The sequence below is a fragment of the Numida meleagris genome, chromosome 19 (assembly GCF_002078875.1).
Source record: "Numida meleagris isolate 19003 breed g44 Domestic line chromosome 19, NumMel1.0, whole genome shotgun sequence".
In the NCBI taxonomy this organism is placed as follows: domain Eukaryota; kingdom Metazoa; phylum Chordata; class Aves; order Galliformes; family Numididae; genus Numida; species Numida meleagris.
The window spans coordinates 13,340,572-13,356,390 of NC_034427.1; the positions used below are offsets into that span (position 1 = coordinate 13,340,572).

A 15,819-nucleotide genomic window follows, 5' to 3' on the forward strand; every position below is an offset into this window, starting at 1 on the left:
CCCACCAGGTGCTCCATCACTGCTTCGGGTCGTGACTTAGCACTTCTGCTGCAGCACTGAAGAATGGAAGAAAACTAAAGAAGAAAATTTTAAGGGATGATACCTGAAAATCATCACGGTACAGAGAGGAATCAGAATTATTTCTTCTACCACAGACTTTTCAGGTGTTACTGGAAGTCAATTCAGACATGTGCTTCAACATCCACTTCTGAGAAGTCACTCCGATTATTGTTACCCTGCAGAAGGCTACACTCATTCATTCATAGAGGAGGTCTTTCCCACTAGTAAGCTTGTAGGATTCTCTGAAGCATCATTTTATGGCAGCTGAAACTTTTGAACTACTGAATCAATCAGAAAGCCTTCTTTGATTTTTCTTTTTGAGAGAATGGATAACGATGAACGCTGTGTGCTGGGCTGGCACTCAGGTCTGCGTTCAGCTCCTGTCTCTGTCAGGGACATCTGGCACCCACACATCCATTGTGTGACTTCAGCCAGGAACTGCCTTCCATTCCCCAGCCCATGGCAGGGAGATTATAACTTCCTCATGCTCTCACTTCGTCTGTGTGATCCAGTTACAGGTGAAGAATTCTCCCGACCAGACGGGACCTTTCGCAGACACCAACTGGCCAAGTGGCACCTGCACAGCTCAGGGCTCTGTGCCAACACAATCTGCCCAATCTATCATGCTATTCATTGCTCAGCATTTTTGGAGGAGGCATCTTGCTCCATCTTGAAACTGTATAAACCAACCTTTGCCGTGCAAAGGGCTTGCTCCCACGCCTGCTTGTCAGTGGAGGAGCAGAGTTCTCATGGGGATGCTGCTGCAGCTCTCCCAGCACACCAAAGTCAGGCTGCTGCAGTGTGAGGAGATAGCTTTGGCGAGACAAAGTGGTGCAATGTGGACAAAGCCAGTAACATGTAACATTTTCTTACACTTACCCAGAACCACAGCCCTGTCTGCGATGAGAGTGAGCCACAGGTAAAGGGAAGGGTGATGATTTTCCTTTTTGAATTGCAGACAGATCATTTCCATGGCTGTCAATCCACAAATCTCTTCCCAGACGTAACCTTACTCCTCTCTGTGTGACCCAGAACACTGCTGCATCCTTCAGACGTGCTTATGTTCCTATAAAACTCCCAGGCCCCTTGCTTTCATTCTATTTTTTTTTTTTTTTAAGTCCAAGGCATTTGAAATTTACAAATGCTGAGTTCTAGGCTGCCTGCTCTGATTTTCATTCATAAAATATACGCTCATAGCTCCCAGACTGCAGATTCTGCGCTGCCCAGCCAGTGAGCTGCCAGGCAGAAGCGTTTGTTTTCTCTTTGTATATACAAAAGCAGTTCCTGGCAATCAAGTACAGCTCAAAGGAACCTGAAGGCATCGTGCCACAGAGACCTGTAGATCATGGCTGACGACAGGCACGCTGGTGGGTGCTGGAGCACGATGAGAAGCACGACCTTGTTGTGAGCTCTGCCTCAAGCCCAGCAATGCAAAAGTTAATCCCTATAGAGCAATAGACCATTGAGGTATTTTCAGTCTCTGCTCAGTTTCTTGAGAGAAAAAAACAACAGATGCATTTCAAATGAAATTATCATACGCTAAGCATGCCAACAGGGCAGTGTTCTGTTGATGGTATTAATTTAGTTCTGACAGCTCATTTAGACAGTGAAATTAGTTTTTGGAAATATGTAAAGATCACTGCCACACAAGCAAACCAAATACAACACCCTTGTGCTGGCAGAGGAAAATAGAAAAAGTAACTAGATGAAACAATAAGGACAGATTTTCCTTGCAGTGTAAGTGACTTTGAATGTGTAATGAAAGACCCTATTAAGGACAGCAGCACTGCTGATCATCTGCTGTCGTACGTAATTGTATCTGAATCCAGAGCAAAAGGTATAAAAATAAAGGTGAAGTGCAAAAGGAGTTATCAAGCCCTTCCAGTTCAAACACAGTATTTCCAAAGTTACTAATAGCAGGAGAACTGGCTGGAGGTCATTACAAAAATATTAACTTCACTTTCAACAAATCCAGTTCCTAAATAGACAAGTACTGTAAAACAACTTAGATATTAGATAAGGCAATGAAACAAGTTGTCACAGAGACTCTAAAACCCAGAGAGAAGCAATTTTGCAGCTGCTATTTTTGGAATCGACTTCACGGGCAGGGCAGTGCAGGCAGGTCTGCGTGCAGGTGCAGCCGTGCATTGGCTGCTCCTAGTGCAGCACCCCAGTGATGCTCAGAAAGCTCAGCGCATTCAAAAAGATGTTCACCCGTGATTCTTAGAGCTGGAACAAATAAAGCTGTCACGCATTTTTCATATTTCTCAGCTATTCAGCATGTGAATATTCATCATTCTTACAAACCAGAGCCTAATTAAATTCATAAATTATTATTGCTTCAATGTAGAGCAGAAAAGCAGCAAGCATTTCCGAAGCTCATTTCACCTGGAGAAGCCCTACTTGTTTCATGTACATTAATGAGATAAAAAGCATGCACCAATTTGCCTCTTTCAGGCAAACACAAAGCTGGGGATAGGAACCCCACAAACCACATCAGCCTCGGGCCCTCCTGTGACCCCCAGCAGCAGCTTCATTGAGGACCCAGGCACCTCTGGGTCTCTGCTCGGTGGTGAGGTGCTCGTGCCAAGGCTTGATGTGTGCTGGGAGCAGCGATGTTAGGTCACACCAAGGGCAAGGCCTAGGACACGATGGACAGGACAGGATAAAGGTTCTCACGCAGCCACCATCACCTCCTCCATCCTTGTGTATTACTTGCCTGGAAGTTCCTTCTGGATCCACTAGCTCATGGAAATGGCACAGCCCAAAATTCCAAGATGGAGGAACAGATATGTCACCTTACCCCAAAACACTTTTGAAGGAGATCCAGTGGGCGCCAGACTGCTGAGGCCTTTGTGCTTCCCACTGGGGTGCAGGGGATGCCCTCAGCACAGCTGAGGACGCGCATCACGCATGCAGACTGAGGACACGTAATGTACATTTGGGGCTATTTCCAGCTCCAATTGCTTCTGATTCCTTTTGTTTTTGTAAAGAGGAACACTCAGTTTCCTGGCGGCACTGCCCTGCTCGGGGCCTTAGCCCCAGAAAAATGCCCATGAAAGCCCAAAGGGCGCTGTGGTCACAGTGCTGCCCGATGGGACACAGCAGTACAGCTTGGTCGGCTGCGTCATCCAGGGCTGAGCGAGGAGCGCAGGGGAAGCTCTCCCACTCCCGCTCCCAGAAACACCGCAGAAAATTTGTTCTGCAAAGCTCTTCAATTTTCGGTATATTGCCTTCTTTGGCAGCCCCCGAGGCAGAACACAGAGCATTGTCAGACAGAGCGCACTGACAGAGCGTATTCCCAATTCATATTCTCATCTGGTACAAGAACTGACGCTGTGAATTTTCCTGTTCTTGCCCTAAAACAAACAGCACTTCCATTTCTGTCCCACTCCCAGGTCTTTTGGAATAGGGAAATGCGACTCTGCTCATCTCAGGGAACATGACAGGGCTTAGTGCCACGGAATAATAATTAAAAGGGAATGATTCTTCTACATTGTTTGAACTGTTAGACTGAATGTACTGCATTTTAAAGATCATTTATTAATATTATAATGAGAGACACTGCAAGTTGTAATAACGTAAGTCCTCCTCAACAGAGGAATCCACTTTAGAAATCAAAAAGGAATTGTTTGGATTTGGGTTTTCATTACAGGAAAGAAAGACTTCCAATTTTAGTTTCTTTATATTATAAAAATAGCACCAGGGTTAAAACTAAGATCTAAATCCTTTCTATTTGTGTTAAAAACAGTTGTAATTTCAGGGTTCCTTTGTCCGAGCTGATTTTCCTCCATTTCCTTTTGGCAGCTGGCCAAGACCATGGCCTTGAATTCAAACCCTTTACTGTGTTCTTGTGGGTCCCGCTGAAATCCCAGTATCAAATTATTTCCTGTAATGTTAGCCTCCCTACAGCAGATAAAACAGATTTAAATAAATATCAGATTATTTAACATATTTGCATGTTTTTTTTAAACATAAATTTTAAAAGTAAATCGGAGAGAAAAACTTCTATTGAAATAAAACTTTAATATAACCCACTTTAAATTTTGTATGCATGTGCACTTTTCCTGTGTACCTCTTTGCTGCTGCTATTGCAAAGGGACTCAAGCAGTTTTCTCCAGCAAACTGGACAGTGAAATAAGGAAATGAGCCCCACTGGGAGCAGTATTCACACAGGGGAATGTAAACCCAGTGCGGCTGAGTGTCAGCACCGCTGTGTGCAGTGAGGTTACTCAACACTGAGAATCCATCCAGGAGACGAAGCAGCAAAGTTTGATTTCTCCTTCAGCTCACAGATATAACTGGGTGCGAGAGCCTGAGTTCTGTTGGCCCAAACGCGCTGGCCGCACACTGATGAGAAGCAACTGGTTCAGAGCTCGGAGGACAACCTCCCTCTGTACCAAGTGCATCCAGTTCGACTGTGAAACATGCGTGGCTGCACGTTGCCTTCCCAGGGCTCCAAAGCATTTGTAGGCAGCTTTTAACTAATTATTTTAAACTGCTGCGTTTGTCATTTTCAAATTAAATTTCGGCTTTTATTCAAAAGCAGTTTCACACCAGTTGGAAACGAAATGAGCCATCCTGTAAGCTGCATATGGTGGACTGGTTTTTCTTTGCCTGGATAGAAGCTATTTGTTTAGAGAACAGCCCAAACATTTACCCCGACGGTCTTTCCTCGGGGAGAAGACAGAATAAGCAAACTCCATCCAGTATTCCAAAATTAACACTAGGAAAGCATTTACAAAGCACAAAAGCAAAGCAGCCTTAAATCAGTTGTTCGAAGCAGATGTTTCTGATGGATTGGTTTGGATCTATCACTCCCATAACCTAAATACTCACATATCTCACATAACCTCCGCACTGCCGCAGCGGAGCGGGGCAAAGCGCTGCTGCTCGAGCGGGAGATACCGAACCCGCTCACGTATTGAGTGCTGCGTGCGCCGGGAGAAGGGCAGGACGCGGTGCCGAGAGAGGCCGTTCTCCCGCACGGCCGCAAGAGGGGAACCTCTTCCTTCCGTAACTCAGCGGGAGCGCTCCGAGCGCGTCCCCGCCCCGACGGCACCGCCCGCGCCCCGTGAATACGGACGCAGTCACTTACAAAGACACCAGCCAAGTTCTAACCGAGCCAGTTATTTATGTATGCATGTTCAAGACTCATTGTTCCAGGGCTTTTACATGAAAAATCGGTTTATTTGGAAGCCTGCCGCTCTTTTTTTTCCGTCTCGTGAGAGTATCAGCAAACCCCACGCTGCTCCTAAGAGCTCTGTGCTCACGTGAATCCGCCGGTTTCTGCTGAAAGGCCAAGTCATTCGTTTCCAAGTTGAATGCCCAGCGATGGAGGGTGGGCTTACAGCAGACCGGGAGCTCACCAGTTGTTGGCTCTAACAGCGTGCCCACTGCTACAGCTCTGTAAGCAGCTGTGTGTGTTGCAGTAATGGGCCCTGTGGCCTGAGAGGGCCTCGATAATTAATTTATTTTGGGTAATAATTGTGCACCCCTCCTGGATCCCATGAACATGCTGGGAGGCTGATGCGGCTCAAACCCAGCGTCCAGGTCAGAGGCAGCCACGCAGGGCTGGGAATCAGACACAAAATGGATACGCTGCTTTTCTCCACAAATTATCCTTTTTTAAAAAATATTTTAAAATCTCCTCTCAGGAAGGCTTAGGAAAGAATCCTGCCTGACTTTCCAGCAGCAGGGCAAACCCCCTCGTCGAGGTGGAGCTGAAGGAGCCCTGCATGAGCAGTGGCAGCGGCCCAGCAGGAGGTGCAGCCGGGCACTTCAAGCTGGCTGCAGCACACAGAGGTGGAGGTTGCTCCCAGGTATGAACAGGAAATAGTCAACATTAAAGAGGGAAGGAAAGTGTGACCTATGCTGTTCTTCTAATTCAATAAATAGGCTGAAGCTCAAATACGTCTTTGCTTTCTGCACAGAAGATGGCTCAGCTAGATGTGCGTATTCCCTGAAATCTTTCCTCTTTCTCCAGACAGAGCAGCATGAGCCTGGTGATGTTCTGGTACTGCTCACACCACCATGTCTCTGCAGCCACAGAAGAGCTGTCTATTTTCCTCTAAGAGCAAAATCTTCGGATCAAACCAAATGTCCCCTGAGCAGAGCTGGTGAGAACTGCTCCTCACCATCCCCAAAGTTCAGTGTCAGTGTGCCATCCCTCATTGCTGTTCAGGAGTCCTAGTGCGAGTATCTGGGTATCGCATTCCCTATGTTCTACTCACAAGTCAATCTCTTGTGTTTAAGAACAGCTTTTCTCTCTGCTCGCACTGCCCCCCCCCCCCGCCCCTGGAGCTGCCAAGTAAGGGAGCAGTTATGTTACCATGTTTGATTAGCTCAGTAAAAGTATCAGAGAGCGTTTAGTACCAGAAGGAGCACGATGGGACTTTCATCCACCACGCCGCCTTTGTACAGGGCCATTATCCACAGAGCACCAAGCACTGATCTAGCACTAACAGACATCTCCACAGTACTCTGAATTGAGCTGCTACGTAGGAGTTTCAGGGGACCCAGCCCCTAGCAGACTACCTAAGCCCAAACCCATTTTAATATACACAGTCAGTTGCTAGAAAACCAAGGTACGCCGTGGCTGCCTGGGGGCGGAGGAACATCTGAGAGCTCTGCTTTTCACGGCTGAAATGTGAAGAGTATAAATTATCTGAAGCAGTTTAAAAGTCTTCATAGAGCCAGCTCTGAACAAAACCCTGCTCAGCAGCCGTTAGGATGGCTTTCCAACTCCTCATGGGGAACCCCGTTGTCTTCTCACCGCAACGTAATTTTTATGCAGTAAACGGGTGTGGGATGTCGTTCTTGCTGTGCACTGCACATGTACAGCTCTTGGTGCTGTGTAAATCATAAGGCTGTGGATGAAGAAACACAGCCTCGACTGCTGGGTTGTCAGAGTCTACGGATCAAAGCTTACCCAAAAGAGGAACTATTTTTTATTGCCAATGTAAAACCGCATGCAAGAAAAAACTTCACTTAAAACAGGTCCGTAAAAGGGAAAAATAACTGAGATCATATTCTTTATCACCAGGAAGGGATGAGCTTTTAAAGCGGTTCTGTCTTCTTTACAACTGCTATCAATCTCGACCTTCTCATACAACTCATCGACAACGTCTGAGTCAGACTTATTTCTCCTTCTTTAAACAAAGGGAAGAAGCGATGAATTTTGACAGACATCTTTATGCCTCAGAGCGTCCCAGAAATCTGAGTTAAAGCAGCACTAGCAACACCCCAAAAGCCTTCAGATAGTTGGAAAAGATTCTGCTCCTCACCGTGGATCAGGGCTGAATTTGCACAGTATTTCTCACTTGATTGTCCCACCAGTTATCCAGTCATCCGGGTAGAAAGGGCCTGATGAGAGAGAGAGAAGAAACATATGACATTAAAATGTTGGAGATTCTTTAAATAGCATCACAATAGTGAAATAGCAAACACAAAAAGGCTCACACACACTTTTCACCCCCGTGAAGTCCAGCTGACCAAGAGAAACGTTTCTGCTGGGAATGGCTGGACTGGTTCCGCTCCCGATTTCATCGGTAGCGTTTGTTCAGTGCCGCAGCAGCAGCGGTTCCTGCAAGGGTGGAAGCAGCCTTCCATACACACCCAGTGACGGGGTGATGCCGCGCCAGAAAAACTCCATCAGGAAACAAACTGCTTTGCATACAAGCAGAGTGATTTTGCGCTGTGTTACTTCTGAAAACCAGATGCCTTTTTAGAGGGCAATGGAGCTGTATTTAGAAGTGAAACCATATTTAGCTTTAATTACGGGCGGCCCGGCCCCAGGCTGTGCCTCCCCGCAGATCTGCAGGGATGGATTCGGGTGCTTTCCTGCACAGCTCTCCCTCCCACCCCCGGCAGCTTCTCTACATGTCCCTGTGTGTTACATGAGTGAAAACAAGTTCACGCTGTTACCTAGTGAGATATCAGTCCTGCGTAATTAGTGACCGTCTCTGGATGGTATAAATAGTATTATTAATTACACTGATATTAATACTGCCACTAACATTGTAGGGTTTCATTGTGGATACAAATTGGGTTTGCTGCAGGATCACAAGTCATTAGCAGAAGAAATTTGCAGCTCAGCCCTCCCTGCTCCATGTGCAGAATGCAGGCACAGCCATCAGGACTGTATGCGTGTATGGGGTGTTGCTTTTTTCATTTTCAGTCGTTGTGTTTTTCCTCAGAAATAGGGCAGACCAACACTGGGACATTAGGCCCCACTGTCCCCATAAAAGACAGGTTCATTTCTGTTCCTCTTGCTGTGATCACATGAGGGAAGGGTGCAGCAAACCAGCTGTGAGCTGTGAGGACCAAAATACCCAGTAGGTGTTTCCACACTGTGCTAAGAGGTTCTCATAGACATCTGCTGGTCCTGTTCCTTTGAGCAGACAAGCAGGCCAGCAGCTGGCATGGCAGGGCCTCCCTGATTCGCTTCCTTCCCTTTACCCAGTTCTATGTATTTAACATTCCCTAGGAAGCTGGACTGGGAAAATGTCCCCTTGTGTTTCCTACCCATGCAATGCAAACTCAGAGCTTCAGTTTGCATGAACAGCCAAAGCAAAGCTGCCTCCCCCTCTTTGGTCACCTCAAGAGAATCACGCCATTAAGATCCCTAGTGGGTCACATCCATACGTCAGGTCAGAAATTCCTGTTTCTGACTGTATCGTGCTGTATGTACCAGTATCTGCCTGCAGCCCTAACTGGGAACAGGCACAGAGAAAGGAAACTCTCGCAGCAATCAGTGGGGAGCAAGAAATGACCCACACACAGGCAGAAATGAAGGAAATCTCATTAATAGCCACGTCTGCAGGGAGGCTGGAGTTCTGTTTCCTTGGCTTTAGTCATTAATCAGTTTTTATTACTTTCCTTCCTATTGCCATCTATGCTTCTGCTACTTTATACTTTCCCAAGTTAATTAATGCTAGAGATTAAAATGTACCTGCATGAGACATCTTACTCGGATTAAAGGGGAAAAGCATTTAGAACTAAAGTGTGATGAAAGAACCAGCTGGGGAAGAACAGCATTCCAAGATGTCAGAAGTGAGCACATCTTCCTAAGGACTGCGATCTCAAACTTCTCGTTTGTGAGGCAAATTGGGGAAAAGAAAGGAAAAACAAAGGAAAAACAGAACATCTCTTTTCTGGTTAAATCTGTTTTTAAAATCTCCATATTTGGACAGTGTTTTACTTGGGAACGTAAGAATCCAAAGGGCCCCAGACGAGTGTGTAAGCAGCAATTTCTTTGCATTCTGCGCAGGAACACCAACCCCAGAACAAAATCTCAGGGGCTCTGCAGAGCCAGGAGCTGCGCGGGGAACTTGGGCCTGGAGTTGCTGCTGGCTTGTAGCCCAGCTGTGATTGATCACCGCCATCAGCATCCCTCGGCTGCTCTGACTCGGGCTGGTGTAAGCACATTCATTTGAATTCATGTCGCTCATAAAATAGTGCATCTAATTACCATTTGCAAGCATGCAGTTTGTGGTAGGCAGCTGGGAAGCTGTAGATCTGAATGCAACAAACATAAATGCAGCAAACATTTGGAGGCTTTCTAAAAACCCATAAAAACAAGGGCCTGTATTAACATTTAATATCAAAATCCCAACATTTAGAGATCAGAAATTGTGAACGGGTGGGGAAATGAGCATAAACCCATACACTGCACTTAGAAAATGATTGTGCCGGGGAAAAAAAAAACCAGAATTTGTGAAGCTGTTACACTGGGAGAATTAACCAAGCATTTTCACTGTTAATGAAACTTCAGCAGCTTGAGTTGCTGCAGGGGGTGGGGGGAAAGAAGAATAAACACCAAAATGGTGGAGGCAGTGCTAGATGCATAGGCGGGCGTATTTGTAGCCATTTCCATTCTCTTTGTATTTCTGAATTAATTCGGTCTTCTTTAAAAAAATATGATCAGCCTCAGAGAGAGCTGCACACACTGAGGGGGTTCCTAAGCACGGCCCAGAGCAGATGGGTACTGCCCTGGTGGAGTCAGTCCACAGCAGAACGGGAGGCGGAGCACAGTCTGGGGGGGCTCTGACCCCTCTCCAGCAGTGAAACTGCTGCAGGAAAAAGACCTGAGCTGCTGTTTCAGCCCCAGGAGCAAGCTGCACACTGCCCTCTGACGCTCACGAACTGGAGAACCGCCATCTGGAGAAGCTGCCCGCTGCTTTTTCAAGAGTTCAGGGGACGGCAGGCATTCCTCTGATGATGCTGGCAGCAGATAGAGGTGCCCAGTCTGCAGGCATCGTCACCGCGGTGCCACACGGCAGCAGCACCACGCAAACAACGTGGCACGGCCTGGCATGAAAACTGGAAGACTGAAAGCAGAACAGGGAAGCGAAGCAGGTGATTGAAAAAAACTGTCAGAAACACCTGGATTGGACAGGCTAGCAGCATGCTTGGGTAAAGCTAACGCTGCAGGATGCCTCTGTGCTTCCAGTGCACAAATCTGTGCTGTGGACCTCAGGGGCCCCCCAGCTGAGCACACGGAGATAACAGGTGCAATAAATCCTTTTCAAAGGAGTGTGGCTTCTGCTTAAGATCAAATCTGAATACTGAGCCAATTTAATTCTCTAAAAAGCTGTGTTTGGGATCACCAGGTGAAACGCTTTTTATTAGGTCAGATTCTGAATGCAGATTGAATGAGACCTGCATGGACAGAGCAAATGTGGCCTTTAATATTTATATTCTGTAATAAGTCCTAGCAATCAGCGTTCAAATAGCAGCTAAATAAATATGCACACCCTTACCTGCTGTGAAACCTTCAGGCGCCTTCAACCTTTGACATAGGATAGTTTTCCCATTACAGTTGGTTTGCAAACTCAAAGGGTGGAATAAAAACTTAAATAAAATACTAAAAACAATGTTCTGTGGAGCAAATCAATGTTATTTATTCCAAGCTGTCCCATGTCTAAAGTCCTTATTAATGAAAGCTGATATTCATGAATTGCTGAGATATATTAATTTCCACATACACTTGAATGTTATGTAGGGGCCACTTGGGCTTCCTGACATGGAGCCCTGCACCAGCAGCACATGAGATGAAGCACATCCTGCCTCTATAAAACATGATGTTCAGCATAGCAGCATCCACTGAGATGATGCAGCCAGTATTGCGGGTAGGGAAAGAGGGAACAGTCTGAGGAGGATTAACAATTTACAGAATGTCCCTCTTTGTTAGGAAGCCAACCCATCCAGAGCTCAAGAACTGGTGTTCTGGGCAACTTCTGGGCGACATCACAACCTGCGAGGCAGGGGAGAGGGCAGCAAGGGACCCCGCAGCTCCCAGGAGTGCTGGAGCGTTTTGCTGCTGAGTGCCAGGGCAGCTCCTAATTCCCCTCTAGCAGACCCTGGAGGGAAAGGATTCCAGCCAGCCAAAGTCAGGGTACAGAAAAGAGAAAGGATTTTGAGAATGTTCTCATTGGAGAAACTCATCAAACCTGCAAAGAAGTGCTAATGTGGCCTCTCCCAAGTGGTGAGTGAAGCACTTCCTTCACTGAATACCTCTTCAAGCACAAAGTAACCTAAATCTACACCTCTCATCCCACATCAGGTTTACACTGCGTTAATTTAGCGTTGCTCCCAAGCTTAGAATTAGGACCCTTGATCTCTCATGCAGTTTAATCACTGCCCTACGCACCACATTTTACCTGTACTCACCCCAAACTAAGAAAACAGTGTTTTTTCTTGGTAACACATTTTGCAATGTGATTTTTCCTGTTGGATTTTCCCCATCTGGCTAGACAAGTTGGAGGGCTCATTCTGCAGAGAGCCGAAGGCAATTCCCTTCCTTACTGCAGTGTGCTCCAACATTGGGATTTCCAGCTCTGGAAAGGAGCTGGAAATCCAAAACACAGCTCTGTTTCTAAGAGAAGTGGAATGCTTTTACTCAAATGTGGGTATTTTGCTATTTTGTTCTTTGCTACAGAGCAATAAACACATTCCTTTTGCAGCTGGAGGATAGGTCACTGCTAAATGCAAAGTCCAGGTTGCAACGCAAAGCGAGAAAAAATGCTACGGATTTCAAGGAATCATGAAAAACAGTGCAAGCTGAATCCTATAAAACCCATTGGCGTCTCTTTTTACAGTTTCCCTCTGAAGATAAAACATACAGTTTACTTTCAAACTCAGTTTATTGTTTGGGAAGATGAGTGTTGTGACAGTAAGTGAGCAAGCACGTCTCTGCTCTGGGGCAGCAGGAGCTCCGAGCCCGGCGCAGCCCACCCAGCTTCATTGCTGGCAGGAGAGCAGCGTGGGACCGAGCAGGCAGCTGCCAACACAACACAGCTCCCTGAGCAGGGAGCCCTAGAGACAGAGAAAAACCAGCGACTGTTTTGGACTTGTGAAGTGAAGGTATTCGATACAGAAGAGGAAGCTGGAGAATAAGAAGCCTCGTCTTTGTGCTGTCACAACTCAGTCTTTTGACTATAGTAGCTTTTTTTTCTTTTAAAAATAGGTTTTAGATATCTTATTAACCTCCGAAACTTTGAGAAAATGATCTGAATGGAAACCACTCCACTGCAGTCAGGACTCCAGGCCTGGAGCTGTGCTGCAGTGGTAGCACACCAGGCCTGGAGCTGTGCTGCGGATACATTCTTTGGTCAACTTGTCCCTATTCCTTTGGGGAGGGGGCCTTTCTCGTTACAGCTCGTATCCTCGCAACCGCCTATTACAACACAGCACCAGCACAGGTACGAGATGCTGCTGGAACAACGCCGTGTTCAATCCTTCCTCGTGGCTTTGCAGGGCCACCCAAAGGCACGGCGTGGTGTGACCCCGCTGTGCTCCACACTGCTGCTGCTGCACCAAGGAGGCAGCCTCCAGCTGCACGGCGCGGAGGAGCGCAGAGCTGAGACACGTGGTATTTATAGAAACCTCACCGACGAAAAATGCTGCTCCTCGACTCGCGAGAAACCGAAAGAGATCGGTTGGCTGAAAGCTGCCCAGAAGGAAAAGAAGAATCGACCTTCGCAGTTCAAAGAATGCTAACAATTGCATTCGAGTGAAGACCAGAAGGGACCGATCGAGCAGAGCAGTGAATCCCCGCCTTCAGAGCTCCGCCCGCGGGGAGCACAGCGCTGACTCCTGCCCGCAGACAGCAGCACTGCCTCTTCTGCATCTGGAGGGCAGAGGGCAAAGGGTGCGTGGAAAAGAGCTCCCCTGTGCGCCAGCAACTGAATCCCTTGGCACACGGCGGCAGGGAGATGCAAGGGCCGAGGTGCAGGAGGGCGGCCTGGCTCCCAGAGCCTCGCCCAGCCCCAGGGCGGCCAAATTACAAAATCCCCCATTTGCTGTGAATTTCAACCTTCTGTTTGCTCTGTCACTCTCTCTAGCACGTAGGAACATTTCAGTGTGTGCAATCCTTAAATGTCAGTATAATGGGAAGCAGATGAGTCTTTTATGACAGCAATTTTTCACTCACTTTTCTTGCTAAAACTGTGCAGCAGGAATAAAAAATAGATTTGGATGGTGAAAATCGTGGTTTAAATCAGACACCACCTATTTCTCATTGCTTTTCCCCTGTGAAGCACAGAAATGCATTCAAGTATCAGCCTCCTTTCAGACTGCTCTGGTGCAAACAAACTTACGAAGCGTTGCCAAACCGGTCGCTTGTCCAGCTGTGTTATGAACTTAATGACCTGCGCTGCTGCACGCTGCAGCACTCCCTGGGTGTTGCACGGGATGCTTCAATGAGCGGCAGTGCGTGGCCGGACAGCAGTGCATCGTGGGGTGTGATGGTGAGAAGGGTTCACAACTTTTATCCCGTTCCTCCTCCCAGCTCGCTTCCAGAATTTTGTATGCAGCACTTGCACAGCCCGCAGAAGGAGCCAGAGATTTAATGAGCATTTGAAAGTTAAATAGTTTGTAGATGTGAGTGTTCTGAAGCCGCTGTCTGCAGAAAGCCAAAAAAAAAAAGCTCTGACTTGGTACACGGATGAAGCTGAACTACTGAACACTTATCCAAAAATGTCTTCAGAATGTTCAGGAAACGCCAGCTGAGACAGATGCACGTGTTTAGGAAGGTCGCCACCTAAGGATGTGCTATTGCCACACACACAAGTGGATGAAGATAGCTGAGGTGGAGAGGATAAAACAGCATTTAAAAGGTGGACTAAAGTTGTTGCAAATACACAACAAAAACCAGATGATTCCTTGTCAAAATAAAGATATTTAGGAAGGTGGCCTACTGATCTTTCGTTGAAAATGAATCTAAAGAACTCCATTTTAGAGTAATGCAATCATCTCCCCTTGACTCAGAGGCTCTTCCAACACTGCTAATGCAAGAAATCTTCAGTTTGTTCTCTTCTGCCCGAACCCTTACAGCTATATGGGCTGGCTATGGCAAAGCTGGTTGCTGCATAAAGGTCTTCAGCTGCACATTTCACCATTGCCATACAAATACTGCATGCAAACAGATGCACAAACACTATAAGCCTGGAGAACAGCATCTCAAATGTGTTCCAAAAGCAAAGTAACAGGATCCGATCTGATCCTGGGTTTCTAACCTGTCTTCACCTACATTCACACCAGATTTTACAATGCGGAAGAGACAACTTGATGCCTCTTCAGCAGTGTATATTGGAATGCAACAAAAATCATCCTTTGTTTTTATATGTGGCTAGAATAATATTTGTCACAAAGATAAGATCTTTGAGAAGAACCAAGCGGCGCTGCTTTGTTTATGCACAGCACAAGAGAAAAGCTGACCCAAACCTTCCCTTCCTGTGGACTCATGTTAAAAGAAATTACGCTCCAATCACAGCAGTCCTTCCTTCTCATGAACCAGAATAAGCCTGGATGGGAGAGCCCAAGGCAGTGTGAGCACGATGCACAGCCTGGGCTCCTCAGCAGTCACACAGCACACAGATCTGGGGTGAAACCACTTCTTTTCTTCTGCTCCTCCTGGCCCTGCTCCCTAGCCCCATCCCAACCCCAGCTCCCCGACACACCCGGGCAGCATCACGGCTCTCCAACACATGCCTGCTTTGACTGCAGGTGCGACAAGGTGTGCTCAGTGGGGCAGTGTGTAACCAAGTCACTGGTGGGGACAGATTCGGGTGTTCCCCCTCACTAACTGGCCTTAGTCCCGGCTGCCTGCTGCTGTCACTGCGTTCTTCAAGAGCTCCTGCTGCGCTGGGCAAAGCCACCAGGCAGGCTTGACAGGGGCTCCCATTACCTGCTGTGTGAGCAGGCTGACAAAGGAACACCGGGAAGTTGAACACAGATCTGCCTGACACAGCATGTTTGCCACTTATCCTGCCTTGGTTCTAAATGAGATCTTTGGAGACTGAGGCCGCTGAAGAGGCAGTGCTGCTCACCTGTGCAACCAGAACAGAACAGCAAACAATCCAAATTAATTCTGTACAAAGGCAGAACAAATTGCGTCATTTGCAATGCAAATGTGATTTCAAGCTTCGTTAGCATTTTCTTTAAGGTCTGTTGCCTCCGTATTCAGATGGAGCGATGCTTTCCAGACTCCCAGCCTGTGCCGAGCACCCTGCCTGCTTCTTGGTTCCTTCCATCAGGGAAGATAACAGAGGAGCACAATGAGCATCAAAACCAATGGTGATAACACAAATTGCTTTGCTCCTATTTGGAACTAAAACCCAAAGGCAAGTTTTCATTTTAGTGGACTAAATTCTTGATGAACTCCAACATTGACGTTATTCTGCCTTTGCTCAAATCGCCTCCAGGAAAGTAAACGTGGACGAACTCATGTATCGATCTCCTCAAGCAGAAACCCAG

General features: G+C 47.0%; 1 long non-coding RNA gene across 1 annotated transcript in view; it reads right to left on the minus strand.

Annotated features, from left to right (window-relative positions):
- LOC110408374 overlaps nucleotides 21-15,819 on the minus strand; it is a 66,139-nt gene continuing 50,340 nt past the window's right edge. Inside the window, exon 3 of the long non-coding RNA XR_002444298.1 lies at nucleotides 21-7,425. This is a non-coding gene — a long non-coding RNA (uncharacterized LOC110408374). The remainder of the gene's footprint in view (nucleotides 7,426-15,819) is intronic.